Here is a 24,381-nt window from a genome sequence, read left to right as displayed (position 1 = left end):
CCCAGACACGGAGGTTCCCAGCAACGAATCAGAAGAGAAGGGGGCATAGCTGGAGGCACCACGGGCGATTTAAGCGATTTAAACGCACCACCCCTGTTGATTGGGTGATTGATTGATTGGGTGATAAAAAGCCTCCTGGAGGAGAGGGGGAGAGAGAGAGTCAGCAGTGACTGGGTGTGTCCCAGGGCGGGGGAGGCCACAGCTGTTTGCAGCTCGTTGGGGAGGGCACTGACTCCCTCCCAGTGCACAAGGCGAGGAAGGTGCCAAGGAGCTGTGAAACAGGGGTGGCACCAACAGGTATTTCCCAGTTCAGTGGAAGAACAATGGTATCTACCCGGCTGAAGAAGACCAAAATGGATGTGGGAACCCAGACAGAGCTCCCACGGAAGGAGGCGATGGTGCAGGTTGCGGGCTGCAGGGAATGCTACACTGTCTCTGTGGTGACAGGGGGCTGTGTGCGCTGTGAGCAGGTAGATGATCCGCTCGGCCGAGCGGCACAGCTGCAAAGCCAGGTTGAAAGGCTTCAAGCTGAAGTAGAAAGGCTTAGGAGCATTCGGGAGGCTGAAATGAAGATAGACTGGTGGAGCCAGGTTTTGCCCTGCCTGCAACAAAAATGGGAGCACCTGCCGGAGAGCTCCCAGGGTCGAGGGACCCCTGTACTCTGCCCCTCTCAGGTGGAAAACGATAACCTAGAGGAAAGGAGTGAGTGGAGGCAAGTCTATGGCCGTGGCAAAAGGCGAGTGCCCTCCTTGCCTACTTTGCCTCCACAGGTGCCTCTGAGCAATAGATATGAAGCCCTAGTGGAATACAGCAGGTCCAATGGGAATGTGGTGGAGAGGCAACCTATATCAGAGGTCCCACCACAGTCAGAAAAACCTGACAGGCGTATAGCTACCTCCTCCACAAGGAAGAAGAGAAGAGTTTTAGTGGTTGGAGACTCCTTCCTAAAGGGATCTGAGGGCCCAATATGCAGAGCTGACCCCCATCACAGGGAGGTCTGCAGTCTGCCTGGAGCCCGAATCAGGGATATCACCAGGAAACTCCCCAACCTGGTGAAGGCCATAGACTACTACCCCCTGCTGATCTTCCAGACAGGTGGGGAAGAAGCTGCATCCCGTAGTCTGAGGGGGATGAAGAAAGACTACAAGGCCCTAGGACGGTTGGTGAAAGAGTCTGGGGCACAAGTTGTTTTCTCCTCCCTCCTTCCATTTTCGGGTGATGACGTGGGATGGAATAGTAGGATTCTCTCTATAAATGCCTGGCTACGAGACTGGTGCTACAGGCAGGGCTTTGGGTTCTTTGATAATGGCTGGTTTTATAAGACACCAGGCGTGACGGTAATACATGGGAAAGGTTTATGTCGTAGGGGCAAAAGGGTTCTGGGACAGGAATTAGCAGGGCTCATTCGGAGATCTTTAAACTAGATTCAAAGGGGGATGGGGTAGTAGCTGGGCTTGCACCACTGGGGCAACGCTCTAGTGTTGAGGTAGACCAGGAGGCCCCCCATCCCCCTGGGGTGAAATCGGTGTGCTCAGCTCGCTCCCTGAAATGCCTGTACACCAATGCACGCAGCATGGGGAATAAACAGGAGGAGTTGGAAATCCGTGTTCGGTCGGGGGGGTATGATCTAGTGGCAATTACAGAGACTTGGTGGGACACCTCGCATGACTGGAATGTGGTCATGGATGGCTATGTCTTGTTCAGGAAAGACAGGCCGCTAAGGAGAGGTGGTGGAGTTGCTCTTTATGTGAGTGAGCAGCTAGAATGTATTGAGTTCTGTCCAGGGGCGGATCAGGAGCGAGTTGAGAGTTTGTGGGTGCGAATTAAGGGGCAGGCTGGCAGGGGTGATACTGTTGTGGGTGTCTATTACAGGCCACCAGATCAGGATGAGGAGGGTGATGAGGCCTTCTACAGGCAGCTGAGAGCAGTCTCGCAATTACAGGGCCTGGTTGTTGTGGGGGATTTCAACTACCCTGATATTTGCTGGGAGGCCTACTCAGCCAGCCATCCTCAGTCCAGGAGGTTCCTCCAGTGCACTGATGATAACTTTCTGATGCAAATGGTGGATGAGCCAACTAGGAGAGGAGCGCTGCTGGATCTTATCCTCACTAACAAGGAGGGTCTGGTTGAAGCGATGAAGGTTGAGGACAGCCTTGGTTGTAGTGACCATAAGATGGTAGAGTTCAGGATCTCATGTGGCAGGAACAGAATAGCTAGCAGCATCACAACCCTGGACTTCAGGAGGGCCAACTTTGGCCTTTTCAAGCAATTGCTAGGGGAAATCTCATGGGACAGGGTACTAGAAGGTAAGGGGGCCCAAGATAGTTGGTTAGCATTCAAGGACTGCTTCTTCTGAGCTCAAGATCAGAGCATCCCAGCAGGTAGGAAGTCAAGGAAGAGTACCAGGAGACCTGCATGGTTAAACAGGGAACTGCTGGGCAAACTCAAGTGGAAGAAGAGGGTGTACAGATCATGGAAGGAGGGGCTGGCCACTTGGGAGGAATATAAGTCTGTTGTCAGAGGATGTAGGGAGGCAACTAGGAAAGCTAAGGCCTCCTTGGAATTAAACCTTGCAAGAGAGGTCAAGGACAACAGAAAGGGCTTCTTCAAATCCATTGCAGGTAAAGCCAACACTAGAGGCAATGTAGGCCCACTGATGAATGAGGTGGGGGCCCTGGAGACAGAGGATAAAAAGAAGGCGGAGTTACTGAATGCCTTCTTTGCCTCTGTCTATACTGCTGGAGGCTGTCCTGAGGAGCCCCGGGCCCCTGAGGCCCCAGAAGAAGTCGGGATAGAGAAGGAATCTGTCTTGGTAGATGAGGGCTGGGTCAGGGACCAATTAAGCAATCTGGACATCCATAAATCCATGGGCCCTGATGGGATGCACCCGCGGGTGCTGAGGGAGCTGGCGGAAGTCATTGCTAGGCCACTCTCCATCATCTTTGCTAAGTCGTGGGCAACGGGAGAGGTGCCTGAGGACTGGAGGAAAGCGAATGTCACTCCAGTCTTCAAAAAGGGCAAGAAGGAGGACCCGGGTAACTATAGACCGGTCAGCCTCACCTCCATCCCCGGAAAGGTGATGGAACAGCTTGTTCTTGGTGCTGTCTCTAGGCACATCAAGGATAGCGGGATCATTAGGGGCACTCAGCATGGCTTCACCAATGGGAAGTCATGCTTAACCAAATTGATAGCCTTTTATGAGGACATAACCTGGTGGATAGATGATGGTAAAGCTGTGGATGTGGTCTATCTCGATTTCAGTAAAGCGTTTGACACGGTCTCCCACAGCATCCTCGCAGCTAAACTGAGGAAGTGTGGTCTGGATGATCGGGCAGTGAGGTGGATTGTGAACTGGCTGAAGGAAAAAAGCCAGAGAGTGGTGGTCAATGGGACAAAGTCCAGTGGGAGGCCTGTGTCTAGCGGAGTCCCTCAAGGGTCGGTACTGGGACCAGTACTAGTCAATATATTCATTAATGACTTGGATGAGGGAATAGAGTGCACTGTCAGCAAGTTCGCTGATGACACAAAACTGGGAGGAGTGGCTGACACACCAGAAGGCTGCGCAGCCATTCATAGGGACCTAGTTCCAGTAATGCTACTTTTATTCAGACTCAGTTGGCATCAGAACAAATACAGTAGAAAATATAGGATATTTTTTCAACTAAAGACTGTGCATAGTTTCATCACCCTCCTTTTCTCCTTCTCCCTATAAGAAGCATTTTGAAACTTCACCTTTCAAATGCAGATTCTGTCTACTAGCTCAATGTTATATGCAGTCTTTTAATGAATGATTTGCAAAAGATAAAGTCTCATTTTTTTGTGCTTGGACTGACACTTTTTAAAAAAGTCCAGTAGTTGTTACAAAAATGGTATTTCTCATGCAGTTTTAACCTCTGAAGACTTCACATGGGAAATGGTTGTTCTTGACTCCACGACATGAAATTTCTGCTCAAGGAATCGGTTCTGGGACCAGTATATTCATTAATGACTTGGATGAGGGAATAGAGTGCACTGTCAGCAAGTTCGCTGATGACACAAAACTGGGAGGAGTGGATGACACAACGGAAGGCTGCGCAGCCATTCAGAGAGACCTGGACAGGCTGGAGAGTTGGGCGGGGAGAAATTTAATGAAATATAACAAGGGCAAGTGTAGAGTCCTGCATCTGGGTAAGAACAACCCCATGTACCAGTACAATTTGGGGACAGAGCTGTTGGAGAGCAGCGTAGGGGAAAGGGACGTGGGGGTCCTAGTGGACAGCAGGATGACCATGAGCCAGCAGTGTGCCCTTGTGGCCAGGAAGGCCAATGGCATCCTGGGGTATATTAGAAGGGTTGTGGTTAGCAGGTCAAGAGAGGTTCTCCTCCACCTCTACTCTGCCCTGGTGAGGCCGCATCTGGAATATTGTGTCCAGTTCTGGGCCCCTCAGTTCAAGAAGGACAGGGAACTGCTAGAGAGAGTCCAGCGCAGAGCCACGAAGATGATTAAGGGAGTGGAACATCTCCCTTATGAGGAGAGGCTGAGGGAGCTGGGTCTCTTTAGCTTAGAGAAGAGGAGACTGAGGGGTGACCTCATTAATGTTTATAAATATGTAAAGGGCAAGTGTCAAGAGGATGGAGCCAGGCTCTTCTCAGTGACATCCCTTGACAGGACAAGGGGCAATGGGTGCAAGCTGGAACACAGGAGGTTCCACATAAATATGAGGAAAAACTTCTTCACGGTGAGGGTGACCGAACACTGGAACAGGCTGCCCAGAGAGGTTGTGGAGTCTCCTTCTCTGGAGACATTCAAAACCCGCCTGGACACGTTCCTGTGTGATATGGTCTAGGCAATCCTGCTCCGGCAGGGGGATTGGACTAGATGATCTTTCGAGGTCCCTTCCAATCCCTAACATTCTGTGATTCTGTGATTCTGTGATTTAAATTCAAGAATTTGTATGGGTACAAAAGTAATCTCTCAACCCTGAAGAAATCTCCAGCTTTTCTCCTACTGATGGTTTTAGTCTGATACTTTCCATACCACAATGTAGGGAGTCCAGATCACTGCAAGCACAGAGGTCCAAGCAGAGAAGTCTGTCAATCATATTTGGTGCGTGAGCCATTTAGGACAGATCTGTGTTTGAGTTTACAAAGCTGGCTGATTAGCTTGCAACTCATCAATTAAGGGAATGGATCTCCCTGGCAATATACGGACAAATTCATTTCACTCCTTTCAGCATTATTTTCTACAGCTTGAGATGAACTAATGCCTGTCTATTAGAAAAATACCTGATTTTTAGGAAGAAATGGTGAACCTTTTTCATCTCTTTTCCACTTCTACTAATTCTTGTCAATGTTCTTTTGATTTGGTTTGAGTAGAATGCCAGAAGTATAAACAGAAGAAAAAACAATGTTTAACAAAGACACAATCTGCAGCTCAGGGAATCCATTTGCTCTGATTCCTTATGGCCATTCTCATGTTCCTTTAAGGTAGGAAGCAGGAAAAAACCCTGTCTCTAGGAAGACAGACCTAAGAGATTATTAGAAAATACCAGTAAGAGGGTGAGGGAATTCTTCAATGTGTACAAGTGTTCTTTAAAGTTCTTGTCTTCAGGTTACACAGCAGGAAATGTAGAACCAATTTAATAGAGACTGATAGTGTCACAATGGCATTGCATCATTTCTTTAAAGTAACGTTGTAAGCCATAACATGCTGTGTGGTTTACGTACAGGTTTTCGGTTTGCTGCTTGGCTTGTTCTGGTTATTTTATTCTCCATTGTTTGAATCTGGTTTGTTATATTACATAGATCCTGGCAACATCACTGGCAGAGTCCCTGGTTTCTCTGTCATCAAATATGCTGAGAGACAAGTTGTCAGATATGCATATTAAAGACCTTTCTGAAGCATTCGCATATATATTTGGACTTCTAATGAAAATCTAAGAAAAAGGTAATATGAAAAGAAGAAGCTGAATTTGCAAAAAGTGCAGAAAGGTTTGGCTTGTTCTGCTCAAGATGGTGAATTTTATTGCTGATAAACGTCTTCAGTTTAAAGAGAATACTGTGTGATCTAAATTATAATAAACTAAAATACAATATTATCAACAAAACCAAAGTGAATAAAATATTAAAGAAGAAAAAACAAAATGCATAGTAAACAAACTTTTTAACTGGAAGGGAGAGAAGTTGGGGGATCAAAAAAATATGGCCCAGTTGATTGGCATAATGACCTTCAGCAGTCAGTAATTCACTTTGGTTTCCCACTAGTAACCTTGATTTCAGTCAATGTGTATTATATATGTACACAAACAGAATAACAGTAATGATTTGAACCAAGTTTGCTTGAAGTGTTACTATCTTCATCATTTGTATAGGAAATCTATATTATTGTCCTGACAATGTCAAACATTAAAGACTGATTATTTTTCTGGTTTTACACAGACCTACAATATCACATACAGAAAAATATTTTTTGTATGTTTTGCATTCATTTATATTATTATAGCTAAAATCTACTAAAAGGAAATGTTTCCTCCATTGTCATCTTTAGCTTTTTGCTTCTGAGAAACACCAAGCACATAATTAATTGTCATAGCACTTTGCATTCTCATAAATCCTTATGTATTCTTCAATGTGGTAGTGCCTCATACAGAAACTAATCTGCACTTAGAAACGGCCATGAGCCTGGACTAACCTTCTAGCAAAACAGCTGTACCAAGCAAGGTCTCTGATTCCAATAGGAGGCAACACATATGCATGAATTTGCATTGGATCTGTGAATCTAATTCTATGGTCAGATATCCAATTTAATATAAAAATACTAGAAAAATATTATTAATCTGGTAGGGTTTTTGCCTTCTCTAGCAGTATAGGCAAAATTGAGTGCAAACATGCACTAAGCAACTTCTCACACAGGTCATCTTGTGAGGGATGGATTCAGGATGTGAACATTAAACACTCAACGAAAGCACTGCTTGATTTAAAGGATTAGTATAGCTTGTTGACAGAAGTCGTTATCTTCCCCTGAATAAGAAATATTTAATGGGAGAAAGAGAGGCCTGACCACCTCTTTTAAAATAGGTTACATGTGCACAGGTATGAAAGCATAGATAAATCCTTATCTAATATGTCATTTCAGTGCTTCCTTTACACCTGACAAAAGATTTAGGGAACTTGACTGCCAGCAATATCTCCTAAGCACTAAATACATAAGTAAATAATCAGTTAAAACTGCTGAATCTTCTTAGGAGTATACGCATTCCAAGACATAAAATCTGGAACATTTTTACATAAGAAAGTGACAAGTTACAGTAGTTTACAGAAATATTAAATCATTAAAAACTTATTTTCACAATAATTACTATTCTTTTTGAAAATACTTTTACAGAGCAAATGCACCTTCTATCGCCTGCCATGACCTAGGCTCCCATTATGTTCAGATTTGTGCAATGTCAGAGGCAATAAAATGAACCCTGCTCTAAAATCCTTACTGCCTTTCTTCACATTATCTGAATTGACCATTCAGCTTTATTAACTGTGATGTCCTTGGTATATGTTATTTTCATTGGTGTGCTATTTACATGAGCAAAACAAAGTTAATAATTACTTGCCTGGTACAAGATATACAAAGGAAAGAAATACTAGATGAAATGACCCAAACTGTGAAAGGAATAGACTTCTTTAAACATGACTAAATAAGAAATAACTTTTCTTTGTTCTGATCTTATTTAGTCTGCTTCCTAAGTCCCGGTGAAAGACCTCTGAAACAGGAAAAGAAAGGAAGCCTAAATCACTTCAGGTAGGTGTTTTCTCATGTGCCTTTTATTGACATCTTCCATTTTGTAAAGCCTAAGCAATAAACTGTCTTTTTAAAAGTATCTTATGCAGTAAAGAATTGAGACAAATTAAAGTTATTGAGTACTGAAAAGATGTTTGTAGGCCCCTGATAATCTACCTTTATTGAGAGGGTGTCTTTTGCTATAATGACACAGGTCCTTCAACAGTCTGCTGCTTGGTATTTTTCTAGTCTTCCACTGCAGGCAAAAGGGGACACTAAATGGCAGGTTAATTATATTTTGCTGCCATATTTCCCTGTGGTATACGTTGTTGTTAAAGTTAATATGATAAGAGAGGCATACAATGGTAGGCACTAAATACACGGTGCTGATTTCAAACACATATCTTTAAGTTCTCATTTACAAAAAAAAACACCAAATCTGTTTCATTTCCTCCAATATATTCCTCTAGCCTTTGAGTATTTCTTATACAGGAAAACTTATTAAAAAAAATGGATTTGACAATATTGTGGCATTTTCACATTAACTATTTGAAAAAAGTTCCAGTGGGATGGAAATGAAAAAATTTTAAGTAATACTAAAGATCATTTCGCCCTGCAACTCAGACATCAGACCTGAAAGAGTTGCATCCTCCACAATGCCACATCCTCTGTCATCTGGACTAGTCATGTTAAGTTCTTTGCACCAAAATTAGACCCTGCAATAGGGGAGAAGGGAAAATTGGCATGGACAAGTTAATTTCCATGGGAAAACTCCTGAAGTCAGTTTTGTTACCTTTTTTACATAGAAACTAGAATTTTTGTTTCTTTCAGAGAAAATGTACAATATTTTAAATTGGAAATGGTGGAGTAACTCAAGCTTTTTTAACTCAGTTGTGTCATGTCTTCACTGTCCTCAACTTATCAGCCTCTTGTGCAAAATTCAATCAGTTACACCACTCTTATTCTAGAGTTTGTGGCCATGAATGAGAGACCATGAGCCAATTTTTCAGTAAACAATGGTGTTTGTATTACAAGACTTCCTATTCATGGTTCATAATAAGAGCTATGGTGTCTACTTGGGGCCTGGCCATGAAGTGGAATGAACAAGACACTAGCGATCTAAAACTCCCCTGAGGTACCATCACAATCACCTTATTGAAATATTTCAGATTTTAAACATCTTACTTCACCTTGAGGAAAAAGAAAAAAAAACAAAAAGGAAAAAAAGCTGTTTTATTGGCAGAAAGGAATTTTGTGTGTGTGTGTGTGAAAAATGTCATTTTCCATTGTGAAAAAAAACCAAAACAAATAAACAAAATCCCATCTCAAGTTTTCTGGAAGCCTGAAAATGGAATTTATTTGTTTTATCAGGAAGCCAGAGGTCAAAACAGTGTGACCAGTGTGCCGTAAGAATCAAACGTTTCCTTCAAGTATCCTTGGGAACAGAAGGTGGCTGTGGCAGCTCTGCTCACCTCTCTGAAGGCGTTAGTATGGGAAGGAGAGGGACGGGGAAATGAGCTGCGTTGAATCCTTCAAAAGGGAATAAAAGGAAAAGGATTAGAAATCAGATTAGTTATTTCACTATATGGAAATTAAGGTGATTCTGACAGACAGAGGGAAGATAGTTTCACATGACAGGTTAACCAATTTTCAGTTTCTTTATAGGTACATGGTTGTGTTTTCAGGTGTTTGTAAGATGAAGTCTGAAAGTGTATGACTGTGAGCTAAAAACACGTAGACATAATTCAGTGCAGAACTTTCCTGATTTTGGTTATGTTCTCCGCATCTCTGTGAGGGAATCTATAGAAGAACATTCTTGGGCAAGATGATCATTGAAATGTAAGTTTTTTCTGTGATACTTTGCAAACATAATATTTATACCCCCAGTGGGTTTTATACGGAGAATGGCTTCTAAAAGGAATTTCAGAAAAACTGCTGTAACAAAAGGTACTAATGTATGTGTGTGACATACTGTTCTCATCTGGATAAAATTTGACCTATTCCAGCTTCAGGGATCCTGTTGCCCCCTCGTGGTTGCCTTCCCAGGAATGCCATAGTCCTTAACAGTGGAAACAGATTCTTCTACTGCAGGCTTGATACTCCACTGGCTCTTCACCCGCTTCTCTGAAAAATTAACAAAGAAATTAATATTTCATGGAAGCAGACAGATTGGAAAAAAGAAATCAGGGCCAAAATAAAACCACACTGAAGTGTTTATATGTCTTTAAATTTTCATCTAATAATAAGGATTAAATAAATAAGGATTTAATTAAAATTATGATTCAAAAACAAAATTGTATGGAAAATTTTATTTTGTTCCTAAATATTTTGTTTAAAAAATGAAATTGCTTATGGAACATTCTGCAAGAAATCCTTCCAACTGATTTTTTTATGGAAATAAAATGTCATTTTTCAACTAAATCTAATATTTCCTACAAGTTACCATGGTAGCAAAACAGCAATCAGTGTTAGTGTAATACTAGACTGATGTTATGTATGATTAGATCTGTTTCAAAGCAACTAGAGAGCATCCATACTAATGCTCTTTAAGTATTAAGCATTTCGCTTGCATTTAAAAATAACTTATAGCTTTTTAATTCCAGCAGACGATCATAGCCTCCTACAGCAGCGACGGTGTCTTCATTTATACTAGAGAGGAGATAAACATATGATCAAGCGAGTCAGATGCACTAAAAAGACGAATTATAGGCACAGTGATGCAGGGAAATGTCTCCAGTCTCAGCAGTGATGTTTTGTTTTAATTAGAGACAACACAGGCCACAGCCTGAAAATTGGGCCAGGCAGGTTTGCTCCTCAGACAAGGGTGTTAACTGCCTGTGGGCAAGTTACAGACCCCGGAACATTCCCTCCACCTTCCCCCAAAGCTCTTCACCAGGAGGGAGCACCACCCTGCCTGATTGGAGGTAAGAGCTGTTCCTGCACCACTGCCTCCTGAGGAAGAGCTTCAGGCAGGAGCCACGCCTGAGGTGTACCAGTTGCCCCGGAAGTCACTTCCCTCTTCCTGTTGTGTGACTTGTTGTGATTGACTGACAGGACCAGCCACCCCTGCCAGTTTACCTGGAAGTACATCAGGCCAGGGGTTGGAACTAGATGACCTTTAGGTCTCTTCCAACCCAAACAATTCTATGATTCGATGATTTTCTGGCAACATCAGGTCAAGAATTATTTTTTTTCTGCTAGTTAATAGGTGAAAGCACAATAAAGACAGGAAAGCTGTCCATGGTGGGAAAGCTGAATATAGTAACCTCTGTGCAGCACATCAAATTACTCTTTTGTTTCTGGCATTTTTTAGGGCAGATATTTGTTATTGTGCCTAATGTAGCCAACAGCATGCTAATCTTGAAATACACTCAGAAAAATATCCTTATAATGAAAACAAATAAGATATAAAGATAGAAACACACAATTGTTTTAAGACTGCTTGTTTGATCTTCCTCCAAAAGGGCAGCTTCAGTGCCACTCAGTCGTCTACTGGTTTTCTCTGTTCTGAGTAACCATGTCTGGGTCCTATGAATTGGTTGAGTGACCTGTTTTAGCTGTATTGCAGGAATCAAGACAATGATGTGGAGCACTTGTACCTGAATGGTTTTCTGAAACTCCAATGTTCAGCATAATAGTGTGACCCATGGTTAGTCAGAAATCATCTCTCACTGACCATGAGTTCACATTAATGGTAATGTTGGTGCTAAGAAGGAGGCAGAAGCATGGAGGAGGGAGAAAAATAGTAGAGGAAAGAGGTAAGACCATACTTACTTGTCCTTACCTTGGCTTAAACTGCTGTTATTTTCATGCTTTAATGTGCTTACTTCAGGTAGCATCATTTTCAGGTCATCACAGGTTGCCTTTGCTGCTGTTTCACTTCTGGGCTGAGTACATCCACACATCAGCATCCACTTCTCAACGTTATCAGTACTTTACCTATTGTTGCAAATATTGCCAAAATTCCTTCTTAAGCTCTAAAATTCAGAAGTATTTTGCTTGAAGTTTGCTGCTTCTATTTCACACTTGAAGAAGGCTTGTGTGTCCAAAACATTATCTGTTTTCTTTCCAACTATATTACTTGGTCTATAAAAGGTATCACTTACAAGCCTTGTCTTGCTTTAAAAAAACCTGTGTGTTTCCATGTAAGTTAAAATTACACAGAATCACAGAATCACAGAATCACAGAATGTTAGGGATTGGAAGGGACCTCGAAAGATCATCTAGTCCAATCCCCCTGCCGGGGCAGGATTGCCTAGACCATATCACACAGGAATGCGTCCAGGCGGGTTTTGAATGTCTCCAGAGAAGGAGACTCCACAACCTCTCTGGGCAGCCTGTTCCAGTGTTCAGTCACCCTTACAGTAAAGAAGTTTTTCCTCAAATTTAAGTGGAACCTCCTGTGCTCCAGCTTGCACCCATTGCCCCTTGTCCTGTCAAGGGATGTCACTGAGAAGAGCCTGGCTCCATCCTCTTGACACTTGCCCTTTACATATTTATAAACATTAATGAGGTCACCCCTCAGTCTCCTCTTCTCTAAGCTAAAGAGACCCAGCTCCCTCAGCCTCTCCTCATAAGGGAGATGTTCCACTCCCTTAATCATCTTCGTGGCTCTGCGCTGGACTCTCTCTAGCAGTTCCCTGTCCTTCTTGAACTGAGGGGCCCAGAACTGGACACAATACTCCAGATGCGGCCTCACCAGGGCAGAGTAGAGGTGGAGGAGAACCTCTCTCGATCTGCTGACCACACCCCTTCTAATACACCCCAGGATGCCATTGGCCTTCTTGGCCACAAGGGCACATTGCTGGCTCATCCTCATCCTGTTGTCCACTAGGACCCCCAGGTCCCTTTCTCCTACGCTGGTCTCTAACAGCTCTGTCCCCAACTTGTACTGGTACATGGGGTTGTTCTTGCCCAGATGCAGGACTCTACACTTGCCCTTGTTATATTTCATTAAATTTCTCCCCGCCCAACTCTCCAGCTTGTCCAGGTCTCTCTGAATGGCTGCGCAGCCTTCCGGCATCTCAGCCACTCCTCCCAGTTTTGTGTCATCAGCGAACTTGCTGACAGCACACTCTAATCCCTCATCCAAGTCATTAATGAATATATTGAATAGAACTGGTCCCAGAACCGACCCTTGCGGAACTCCGCTAGACACAGACCTCCAACTGGACTCTGTCCCGCTGACCACTACTCTCTGGCTTCTTTCCTTCAGCCAGTTTACAATCCACCTCACTACCCGATCATCCAGACCACACTTCCTCAGTTTAGCTGCGAGGATGCTGTGGGAGACCGTGTCAAACGCTTTACTGAAATCGAGATAGACCACATCCACAGCTTTACCATCATCTATCCACCGGGTAACATCCTCATAAAAGGCTATCAAGTTGGTTGAGCAAGACTTCCCGTTGGTGAAGCCATGCTGAGTGCCCCTAATGATCCCCCTATCCTTGATGTGCCTAGAGACAGCACCAAGGACAAGCTGCTCCATCACCTTTCCGGGGATGGAGGTGAGGCTGACCGGTCTATAGTTACCCGGGTCCTCCTTCCTGCCCTTTTTGAAGACTGGAGTGAAATTCGCTTTCCTCCAGTCCTCAGGCACCTCTCCCGTTGCCCACGACTTAGCAAAGATGATGGAGAGTGGCCTAGCAATGACTTCCGCCAGCTCCCTCAGCACCCGCGGGTGCATCCCGTCAGGGCCCATGGATTTATGGACATCCAGGTTGCTTAATTGGTCCCTGACCCATCCCTCATCTACCAAGACAGATTCCTCCTCTATCCTGACTTCTTCTGAGGCCGCAGGGGTCCAGGGCTCCTCAGGACAGCCTCCAACAGTATAGACAGAGGCAAAGAAGGCATTCAGTAACTCCGCCTTCTTAGGCAATTAGGAGCAATGTTCCTTCCTGTGGCAATACACAAGATAATGAAAATTAATAGTTTACTGATTATAAATAAATGGTGTTAAAAATTTACTTAGTTGCAGCCTTTGATGCTCCTGCAATTAGTTAAAAAAAATCAATTATCAAAAAGCAGGGATGGCTATGTATGTATAGTATGTATGAGATACTTGTAGATATTATAAAAGCCTTTTGCTACCCACCTGTCTGTTTTTTTTCTGAACACAGACACACCAAGCCACAAGTGCCATTTAGATGATTGAGATGGGATGAGCTGCAGATTGACTGAATTCACTACAATGCTGCAAAAAAGCTGCTGCCTACAGAATGAGTGAGGAAAAACATGTTAAAGTAAGGAGAGAAAATATAATTTTAAAAACTGAATGGCGTAAACAATATTTGTCTGGCCCATTCGCGTACTGACTGCCTGGGGCTTGGATGGGTGGACTCTGCAATGGTTTAAAAACTGGCTGGATGGCCGAGCCCAGAGAGTGGTGGTGAATGGGGCAAAGTCCAACTGGCGGCTGGTCACTAGTGGTGTTCCCCAGGGCTCATTTCTGGGGCCGGTGCTGTTCAACCTCTTTATAGATGATCTAGACATAGGGATTGAGTGCACCCTCAGTAAACTTGCAGATGACACCAAGCTGTGTGGGAGTGTCGATCTGCTGGAGGGTAGGAAGGCCCTACAGAGGGATCTGGACAGGTTAGATAGATGGGCCGAGACCAACGGCATGAGGTTCAAAAAGAACAAGTGCCGGGTCTTACACTTCGGCCACAACAACCCCATGTAGTTCTACAGGCTGGGGGAAGAGTGGTTAGAAAGCGGCCCGGCGGAAAGAGACCTGGCGGTGCTAATCGACAGCAGGCTAAACATGAGCCATCAGTGTGCCCAGGTGGCCAAGAAGGCCAATGGCATCCTGGCCTCTATTAAGAATAGTGTAGCCAGCCAGTCTAGGGAAGTGATCGTCCCTCTGTACTCGGCACTGGTGAGGCCGCACCTTGAATACTGTGTCCAGTTCTGGGCTCCGCACTTCAAGAAAGATGTTGAGGTGTTGGAGAGAGTCCGGAGGAGGGTGACCAAGCTGGTGAAGGGTCTGGAGGGTCTGACCTATGAGAAACGTCTGAGGGAGCTGGGGTTGTTTAGCCTGGAGAAGAGGAGGCTCAGAGGTGACCTTAGTGCAGTCTACAACTACCTGAAGGGAGGTTGTAGTGGAGTGGGAGTTGGCCTCTTCTCCCAGGCAACTAGTGATAGGACAAGAGGACATAGCCTCAAGCTTCGCCAGGGGAGGTTCAGGTTGGACATTAGGAAGAATTTCTTCTCAGAAAGGGTCATTAAACATTGGAATGGGCTGCCCGGGGAGGTGGTGGAGTCACCATCTCTGGATGTGTTTAAGAAAAGACTGGCCATGGCACTTAGTGCCATGGTCTAGTTGACATGGTGGTGTCAGGGCAATGGTTGGACTCAATGATCCCAGAGGTCTCTTCCAACCTGATTGATTCTGTGATTCTGTGATTCAGAAGCAAGGAAGAGCTTGTCAGGCACTGGCTGGGGAACATACAAGGCCTGATTAAGGTTTAGACATAACCATAGTCAGAACGGCTGCTCTTCCCTGCCTGTGGGCTCTCACAGTCTTCAGTGTCTACCATGGTGTATCAGGCTGCAAGCTGCTCTATTTTGTCCTTTTCTGGAATTAGCAAGAAGCGCTCTCATGGGGTAACAGTTTGGATATCCTTGTATCCAAAGATGTGGGGAGAGGGGGCTGCGGCTGCCTCCTCCCTGGCAGTGTTTAAGGCCAGGTTGGATGAGTCTTTGAGCAACCTGGTCTAGAGGAAAGGTGTCCCTGCCTGTGGCGGGGGGGTTGGAACTAGATGATCTTTAAGGTCCCTTTCAACCCAAACCATTCTATGATTCTATGATTCTATTTTGCCTAGACTTCTCTTCTTGGAAGCAACCTGACCCTTGGGTTTATAGTTCTCTACTAACACAAAAAATTACTCTACTTAAAGAAAACTTCAAAATGATAACTAGTGTGATTAGTATTGATGAAGCAATAATACTCTTTTCTGCTTCACAAAATGCATGCATTAATTCATCTCTGGCTCCATGAACTGTGCTGCTAAAAAACTTAGCTGAAGTTTTATTCAGGGGTTTTTATGACTGACAAAATGTCTATTTCATACAGTCAAGGTGTTTGTCGCAAAGCGTGAATGCTTTACTGTCAATATTCAATCTCTCAGAAAAATTAGCTCCATAAAAGCAGTCATAAAACAATAGTAAAAGGAATTTGTCTTTACATGAAAATATATATCTCGAAACAAATAGTTTTAAGCAAGGGAGAGGAGATTTACGAAAGCATTGGTTCACTCACCAGAGGATTACTTCTTTTTAATTATATCTGTCAGACTCATTCTAAGAACATGAGAATTCAATTTGCTTAAATATGAATTTTTTAAGTATGGAAAAGGATTAAGAAAAAATAAAAACATTTCATTCTGTCTAAAATGAGGGCTTTTTCCAACCACTAATCTTGGTGACTAATGAACTGAACAACTGCATTTTCTTTCTTGGATTTTTTTACATACTACCAACTGTTAGTTATCACTTTGAGCCACTGCAAAATCATATATGGCAGCTGTTCATTAAGAAGCTGATTAGTGCCAAAAACAATTTGCAGAACTTCTTTTTTAAAAATGTATCTCCATTTAAGGTACTATCCTGTGATGTTAAGATACATTGTAAAAGAGATAGTTGTAAGTAGTATAGCACTTTACAAACTATTTTGCTTCTCAGAATTAGAGAGTGAAACAGTACAATGTTACACAGGAACTTCTGGGAAAGTAAAACTCCCACAGTTTTTCATATAGTAGTAGTCTATTACATACTACCCTTCTATGGTATCTTACATTTCTAGCAAAGATAAGACATGTAAAATAAAAAAAAATTACTAACCTTGGTTAAGTCCATCTTATAAAAGTCACGTGTTGATGAAGAAAGCTTAATTGAGTCTTTATCCGTGTGAAATGGAGGTCTGTCACAGAAGGATTCAGATATTCCAGCCACTTGTATGGGTACCAAGTTAAGTCTGTTGGAAGCATCTGGCCATTCAGCTGATAAATGACAATATTGACAGCTATTCTGCAAATATTTACCATCTCTAGCAAGAGGAATTTGCAGTTTGCACTGTGCCATGTTCAATTCATATTCAGTTATCTGCATTAGAGTTGCTGTCATCAAGTAAAGATATCTAAGTGTTCATGAATCAGCAGTTGCTTGTGGTACTTGCGCTGGCAGTACAGATCCATTCACCCGTAAAGTTAGGATTCAACATAATCTGTAGCTGGAGTCAGGGAATCATGTTTCCAAAATAAGTATACTTTTTCTACTTCTGCATACCCAAGGAAAAATCTCTAAAACACATAGCAGAAATATTTTATCTTAAAAAAAAAAAAAAAAAAAAAAAGCAGTGTCTCAAATATTATTTTCTCTTTTTGACATATTTTGCGTTCTGAAGGGAGCTAACTGGAAAATATGTTTCCCTTTCTTCACACATGCACATACTTCAACATTGCTTGCAAAATTTCATTTTCAAATTCTGGTTCTGTGCAAGGTTCATGATCCCTTTTGTATGCTATGTTTCCAGCCCAGGGAATTTTAAATTCTCTGTTGACAGTGGTAGAACAGCAATGGGAGGATTGTAATGTGCCCTTTCCTATTTCCCTTTCTTCCTTCTTACTAACAAAACAATAGTTTACGAGTACGATATATTTCTGAGAAGTCAGAGCTATTGATTTGAATTCCTTCAGTAAAAGTTGAGAATGTAAAAGAGCTCAGGGCTGCAAATATTGAAAGAACAAAGAATGCTCGCTCATATCCCTGAGTGAAAAATTGGTTCTTGTTCTAGACTCTGGTGCACAATAAAGTAAAATTTGAAGCTCTGAAAAAAATTACTACCATCTGTTTGTAAGGTAGCACTGAATATGATTCCTGCTGCTCTGTTTGCTATTTGTTCATGAACTGGAGCCAGCCCTGCAGTGATGGCTAACTTGTGATTTCTGTGCCCTGTTGGATACTCTGCTGCAGTAGGAACAGACAGTTCTGGAAACTGTCAATTGCAAATGTATGTGTCATGAGTAAACGCTTGAAAGGAGGATTTCTTATAAAAACAGGATTGTTTGCTTTTTCTTGTGCCATTGAGTGGAAACAGTTGACTTCATGACCTTTTAAGATGGTTGACAATTGAATAGGAAAACCTGCCAAGTCCTTGTGAAAACAATGTCTTTCTAGGCATCCTTTTAAATATACTGCCACCAACCACAAATATAAGCAGAGCAGACTGAGAGAGCTACTGAGTGTGCCCACATACTCACTGTACCCTGTGTGACCTCTGAGGATCAACCAGAAAACCAAGAGCAACTTCCCTCCCTCATTGCAAGAAGTACTTGTATCATGGAGATGCATGGGTCCTCAAGGTCTGTCCAGATTTCAGTCAGTGGGATGTGCGCCCCAGTGTTGTGGCCAGATTCCTCATGAGACACAGAGGACAAAAAACTCCAACTAACTGGATCTCTTTGTGTCTTCTGACCTCATCGTTGGTTGGGGACCGTGTGCTCGCTGTTTTGGATATGCCTTTCCTGTACACTTTAGAAGCTGACAGCAATCATTATCTCCACCCCGTCTCTCCTCTGTGGGTCACTAGGATTTATTAATTTCTCTTTGTCTCCTGATCTGTGTTTCCAGAGATGCTGCATGTAATCGTACAGGGATAACCTTGATCTAGGTGCAGTTTACACATGCCGTCTTACAGCTCTTCTTAAGGAACTTTTTGTCATTTTCCCCCTGCATGTTCCAATTTATTCTCCATCCCTGCAAACCTTCATATTTCTATTACACTTTTCTACATCACTACCCTACACTACGCTGGAGTCAGAGAATGGTCCTCTTACTGCTGCAAAAGTAAGGAAAGGAAGGAAAGGGAAAGAAAGGAGAAAAGAAACCTGTAGAAGCTGGTGTGGCATCTTCAAAAGTATCTATTCTAAAACCAGTGAAGAACTTGATCCAAACAAACCCTGTGTTAAGTTGTAGCACCCATTAATAATGTCCATCTCTGTTTTCAAAATTCTCGTTCTCCAGTTTTCTTCTTATGAATACTGTGGTTGAATTCATGCCCACTACACATTACTGACAATTAAAGTACTAGCTGAGTACTTGGGAAATAAGGTTTTGATGGGCATCCTATGTGTCCTTGGTCAAATTGCTTATGACCAACCTTTTTTATACATTTAGACATCAAGCAGCAATTAACACCCATTGCTTTTCCCTTAGAAATAGTTCCAAATTTTTGGGCCTTAATTTTGCTTTTCCAGACTTTGCAATAAATGAAATGGGATTAGAAGAAAGTGTTTATCTAGTGAAGGTACTTTGAAGAGAAATTCAGGAAAGAGAGAAGTATTCATATACTGTAAGTGACTAAGAAATATCAGTGATTTGCTTAAATCTGACAGACATACTTGAGTTGTCAAACTTGAACTACTGGAAATATTTCCTTTATCTGGTTGTAATTCAAGAGATGATTTCTGCTGTTCTCATTCTGTCTTTATAGTTCTTTATAAGATATAATTGTTAAGTGAAATACAGTTCAAAACCCATCACGGTGATCACCTAATTAAGATTTGCATTTTACTTTTGTTGCTTTAGCGTGTTAACTTGATTCAGTTAACTATGTTGGAAATTGTCTCAATGCATTCAAAATAACCTATTTTATCATTAATAACTTCAATAAAGTAACTTCTATTCTTGCAAGATAATTGATAATCATCCAATTTGTGTCTTTTACAGAACACACTTGTAAACAATTGATGTTGTTAATTTACTTTGTTTTTGTGAAATCACTATAACAATTCTTCCATTCATGCCAAGGCTTGCACAAGCATCTCCAAACCATGGTCACTGAAGGAATTTCACTCCATATCCCTGAACTTCCTCAGCTGTGCAGCTTGGTAATGAGTGTGCGTGGGGAAAGGAGAAGTGCAATAAATTTTCAGGCAAGAATCTATAGAGAACATAAATAATAAACACCATTTTTTTAATCAATCTAAAACAGTGAATTTGTAAAGCAGTGTATGAAGGCCTGATTCTAAATTAGCAGTAAAACGATAACAGATAAAGTGTATGTTCGTTGTTCGGTGTATAGGAACAGCTATTGACAATGATATCAAGGCTAAAGTATTTATTGAGTTTTTTGTGTCAGACCTAGCCAAAGAAGATCTCCCAAATATATTTGTCTAATGTAATTAAGAACAGTAAAACCAGGGTAAAATCCCAATCAAGAATAGGAAAAAGGATGGCACATTTCATTTCTTCCAGATTGCTAGATTGTTTTGATTTTTCATCCAGAAACTGGAGATGTTTATGCTTAGTGTGAGATTCATAAACAATGTCCTGTGGAGATATATTCCCTTCTGGCTTCCTGACCCCATAATCTGGGATCATTTCTGAACATACATGCATGCATGCACACACACACCCCATGAAGTTTTTCCTCAAAGGACTGAGTGGGGGTCAGGAGGCCTTGAAGGACTTTGGAGTTTGAACTTGCAGAAAGAGGAGAACCTAGAAAATGAGAGCTTTCATTTCTTGGGTGTATGCTGTCCATGCTACACATGCTAGCTGTAGCTAACATGCATATCAGTTATACAATTCTTTATATAAATACTTCATATGAAGGCAGGTACCATCAAGTTTTGCAACAAAACTGATAAGGTCTTATCATGTTTTTAAAAGGGAAAAAGGCAGTCTTCACCCAGGTGAAAGTTGTGAAGATTCAGTTGTGCTTCTTCTTTCTTATTGGCTATGTTTAGGTGATTCCCCATTCAGCACCTGTATCTGGAGCTCCTTTTTCTTCCTTTTGAGGAACGTAGGGCCTAACTCTTTAATTCACTTTGGTGATCTCACACCTGACGTGAAGATACTGTCATCCATATCTTAGAGCTACCTCAGAGGGGAGGAAAGATCTCTCTGACTCTAGTGTCTAAAATGCTTAACACCTGTTAATTTCATTGGCAGTTTGGCACTTAAATGCCTTTAAAACTCTGTTTTATTTTTATTATGTTAAAAAAGTGTGACTGAGTTTTTTTCTCTCTGTAACCTTTCATTATAGTATTTTAGTTTAACATCCAATGTCGATTTTATACCACTAGTGAAAGTTTTAAGAGTTTCTATAGTGCGGGTTGTACAACCAACAGACTACAGCACTTAAAGACTTAAAGGTGGTGATTGTCAGTTTTATAATCTGTCAGGTTACACTATCCATACTACTGTTGCTTGCATGCCACCAAGTTATTTTAAGATAATGTGCATATGTTAATCACTTTCATTGTAAGCACATTTAAAATAAGGCCAAGCTTAATGTCTATACACAGGAACAGTTATTTGAGGCATCAACGAAAGTTCTGCTGTTGCTTTTTACATGGCTTCACAAATTGAAGGATATGTTTCAAAAAGAAGGCCATAATGTTTCTCTGTTCTTGTTTCAGGCACATAAATGTTATTTCCTCTGCAATGTCATATATTGACCACCTGAAACTTGATAAATCAGAAGATAGATTGCAGTGGAGTTCTATGTATTTAAGTATCAAGCTGATCCATAACTTTCACACCAACCAAAATCCATTTCTTGTCAGTGCTGTCCAGAATATATCCTGACAGTTCAGTGGGAGTTTCAGTGCCATTTATTTTCAAATCAATACTCAATTACTAAGAGGAAGATTCACTCCCTTGCCCATTTTCAAGATGAAATTATGGACTAGAGCAATAACACTTAGTCAAGGCAAGCCACTGTCCATTAACTCATGATGCTACCAAAAACCCATCCAGACACTTTATTAAAGCTCAGTCTTTTTTCAGCTTTTAATTAATCATTGTGAAAAAGGCCTTTCTCATTGTGACTGATGACCAGAGAAAACAATTTTCTCCTAACTGCCTTTTAATTTCAACTCTGGGAGTGCTCATTGACTGAATCTCACAACAACCCATCAATGCTAGTTTTTAATGTGTTTTCTCCTTTGTTATTGAGAAGAATGGAGTGGCAATGAGGCTTTGTGCTCCTCTTCATAACTCAAGTAATTGATTCAGTAAATGCCACACATTTGCTAGTGGATAAAAAGTGCTGTCAATGTAGATAGTAGGAACTATATAAATTACTCCATTAACAGGAAATAAAGCTATTTACAATTTTTAAAGTGTGAAGTGTAAGTGTCTTTAAAAAAAAAGAAAGGAGTACTACTTCTTACATGTCTGTACAGGCTTTTTTTTGCTGTAAATGCTTGTAATAGGATACAAAGGATCAGAAAAAGATTAGCAGACTAAGGCTGCAATCCTGCAGTGGCATGCCTATGTGAGTAGCCTATTGCAAACTATTCTTCTTGAAGAAACTCAGTACTAAAAAGTAACTCTTGTGGAAAAAACATAAAGTGCTCTTCAACAGTGATCATCTCATAGCCTAAATCCTGTTTTATTTTCTGTTTTTTTGGACACTAGAGGATGAGAAATGAAAGAGACTTTGGTAAGAAAAGAAAAAAAATTAGTTGTAAACAAAGAGGTGTATTGTGTGTGTTTGCAGAAGCTAAACAGTCACTGAAACTACTTTGTATCTTCCAGAAATAGAATTTTCCTTTACGGTGGACAGTGAAATCCAGGAAGTGCATACCTGCTAAAGCAGTGCTCTCATCAAAGAATGATGGGTAGAGAATAGTGCCACAGTAGATATATTAACTGTGTATACTATTGCTGTCCTAAACCAACAAAAGATACTTTGAGAGAATTTTATCCTTACATGTTTATGTAGGATTTTTTGTGCAAGCATATGTATTTGTACTCACTTGCAAATAAAAATTCACGCTCTTTAGTCACTCAGTTTTAAAAATAGGTACTGAATCACCATAAGTTCACATATAATAACAAAACATACTACTTTAATATGAAAATTAATATAATAATGTAATAGATAACTGCAGCAGCAGACATGACTGTTCTGAGACCCTAATTTAGAGATTAGGTAGCTTCTTAACTTTGAACTTCCTTGAACTTCTCTGAAGGTAATCCTTCAGCAATACTTCTATGAAGCTAAGTCTACTGATTAAAGACCAATTGCACTGCAAAATATGAAACATAGCAAAATAAAGTGTTCTCTCAAAACAATCCAGATTGATGAACCTTGACATAGACAATGGTCTGTAAATGAAAAAACGTAAACATATAACAACAGTTTAACAGTCTTGGTCTGATCTAGAAAGGATTATCTGTGAGACTTCTCCAATACATAAGTCATATACAGTTTCTGGTATTGTGTAAGTGAAAGGAAAAGTTAGCCATTTTATCAGTGCACAGTAGAAAAATAATTGGAAATACAGAAAAGATTCACAGAACCTAAAGCAAGGACAGTCTATTAAATGTGTCAGATTGGATTCTTGTATACCATAAGATGTTTTATTTTGCATGTTTGCTCTTTCATTGAGACCAGTTACTTCTAGGGTTTTTTATGCAAGACACGGAGAACGTGCCACCTTCTTTGAAGTTTGTATCGAAGGCTGATTGCACTCAGTGTCTTATTCTAGTTCTAATTTTTCTGACTACACTGAACTATTTGATGCTTGTTTTTTTAAACACCATCACCATCACACTTCTTGCTCGCAGTAACACTGTTTGTTCACCATAATCCTTACATCTTTTCCTGAATTATTCTTTTGAAAAAAAATGATTCAGCAGGTATGGTCTGTCTATTTTCAAAAGCAGTGAGAAACAATATTCTTAAATTAATTGTTGCATTTTTTTAAAGCCCTGCCGTCCATGGATTCTCTTCTAATTTTTAAAATCATTTTTGGTTATTTCATAACTTTTAATTTGTGTTGATTGTTAATGATTTCCTGATTTTTTATTTTTGATATATCTTCTTTTGCCTCTAATTTAGCCCTTGGTTTTACAATGGAAACAATAAGCTTTTAATCAAAGTTATGTTCTTTCTGGATTACGAGAGAGTCTTTTCTTGGCCATCCATAACTTTAGATTTTCACTTTTTTTTTTTTTTTAGCTAAGTGTTTCTTCCGACACAGTCTCATTCATAGCTCCCAATTTGCCTAGGTATGGGAAAAGTAACTCTTTCAAAATGTTAACGTACATTACTGTACCCATATTTTGTTTGCCAATATTGAACATATTTCACATGTAATCACTGGTCCTAGTTAATCAGCAATTCCAGATTACTGTACCTTTTTTGAAAAGACAAACAATAGAATTAGCTATTAGTCAAGCAGTGATTTTTGCTGGAAAAATATGTATATTTAGTAGAAACTCTTCATGATGTTTTATTACTGGATGCTCTAAATTCTAACACTATTCCTCCCAACTGCTTGTTCATCAAAATATCATGCATTTTTTTTCAAAGTTTAACTTTTTACAGTTTAATTCTGTTGTATATAACGGACCTTCATCTGAGCATTGTTTCTCAGACCTACTCGGCTGAAAGTATTAAATAAATGAACCTTTTGTCCCCCTCATGTAACAGAGTCACATGCCAGACTTGTCTGTTTGATTGATCATTACAGTTCTCTTCCTTAGTCCTTGAATATAATCTTCTGGCCACATAATGCTCTTCTTATTTATAAAAGAAAGCAAAAACGTTCCCATGGCCTTATGTTACATGTGGAAGTATTCAGTACATTTTGTGTAGTCACGTT

Source organism: Nyctibius grandis, chromosome 7 (assembly GCF_013368605.1).
Source record: "Nyctibius grandis isolate bNycGra1 chromosome 7, bNycGra1.pri, whole genome shotgun sequence".
In the NCBI taxonomy this organism is placed as follows: Eukaryota; Metazoa; Chordata; class Aves; order Nyctibiiformes; family Nyctibiidae; genus Nyctibius; species Nyctibius grandis.
Note: the sequence above shows the minus strand (reverse complement) of the source record.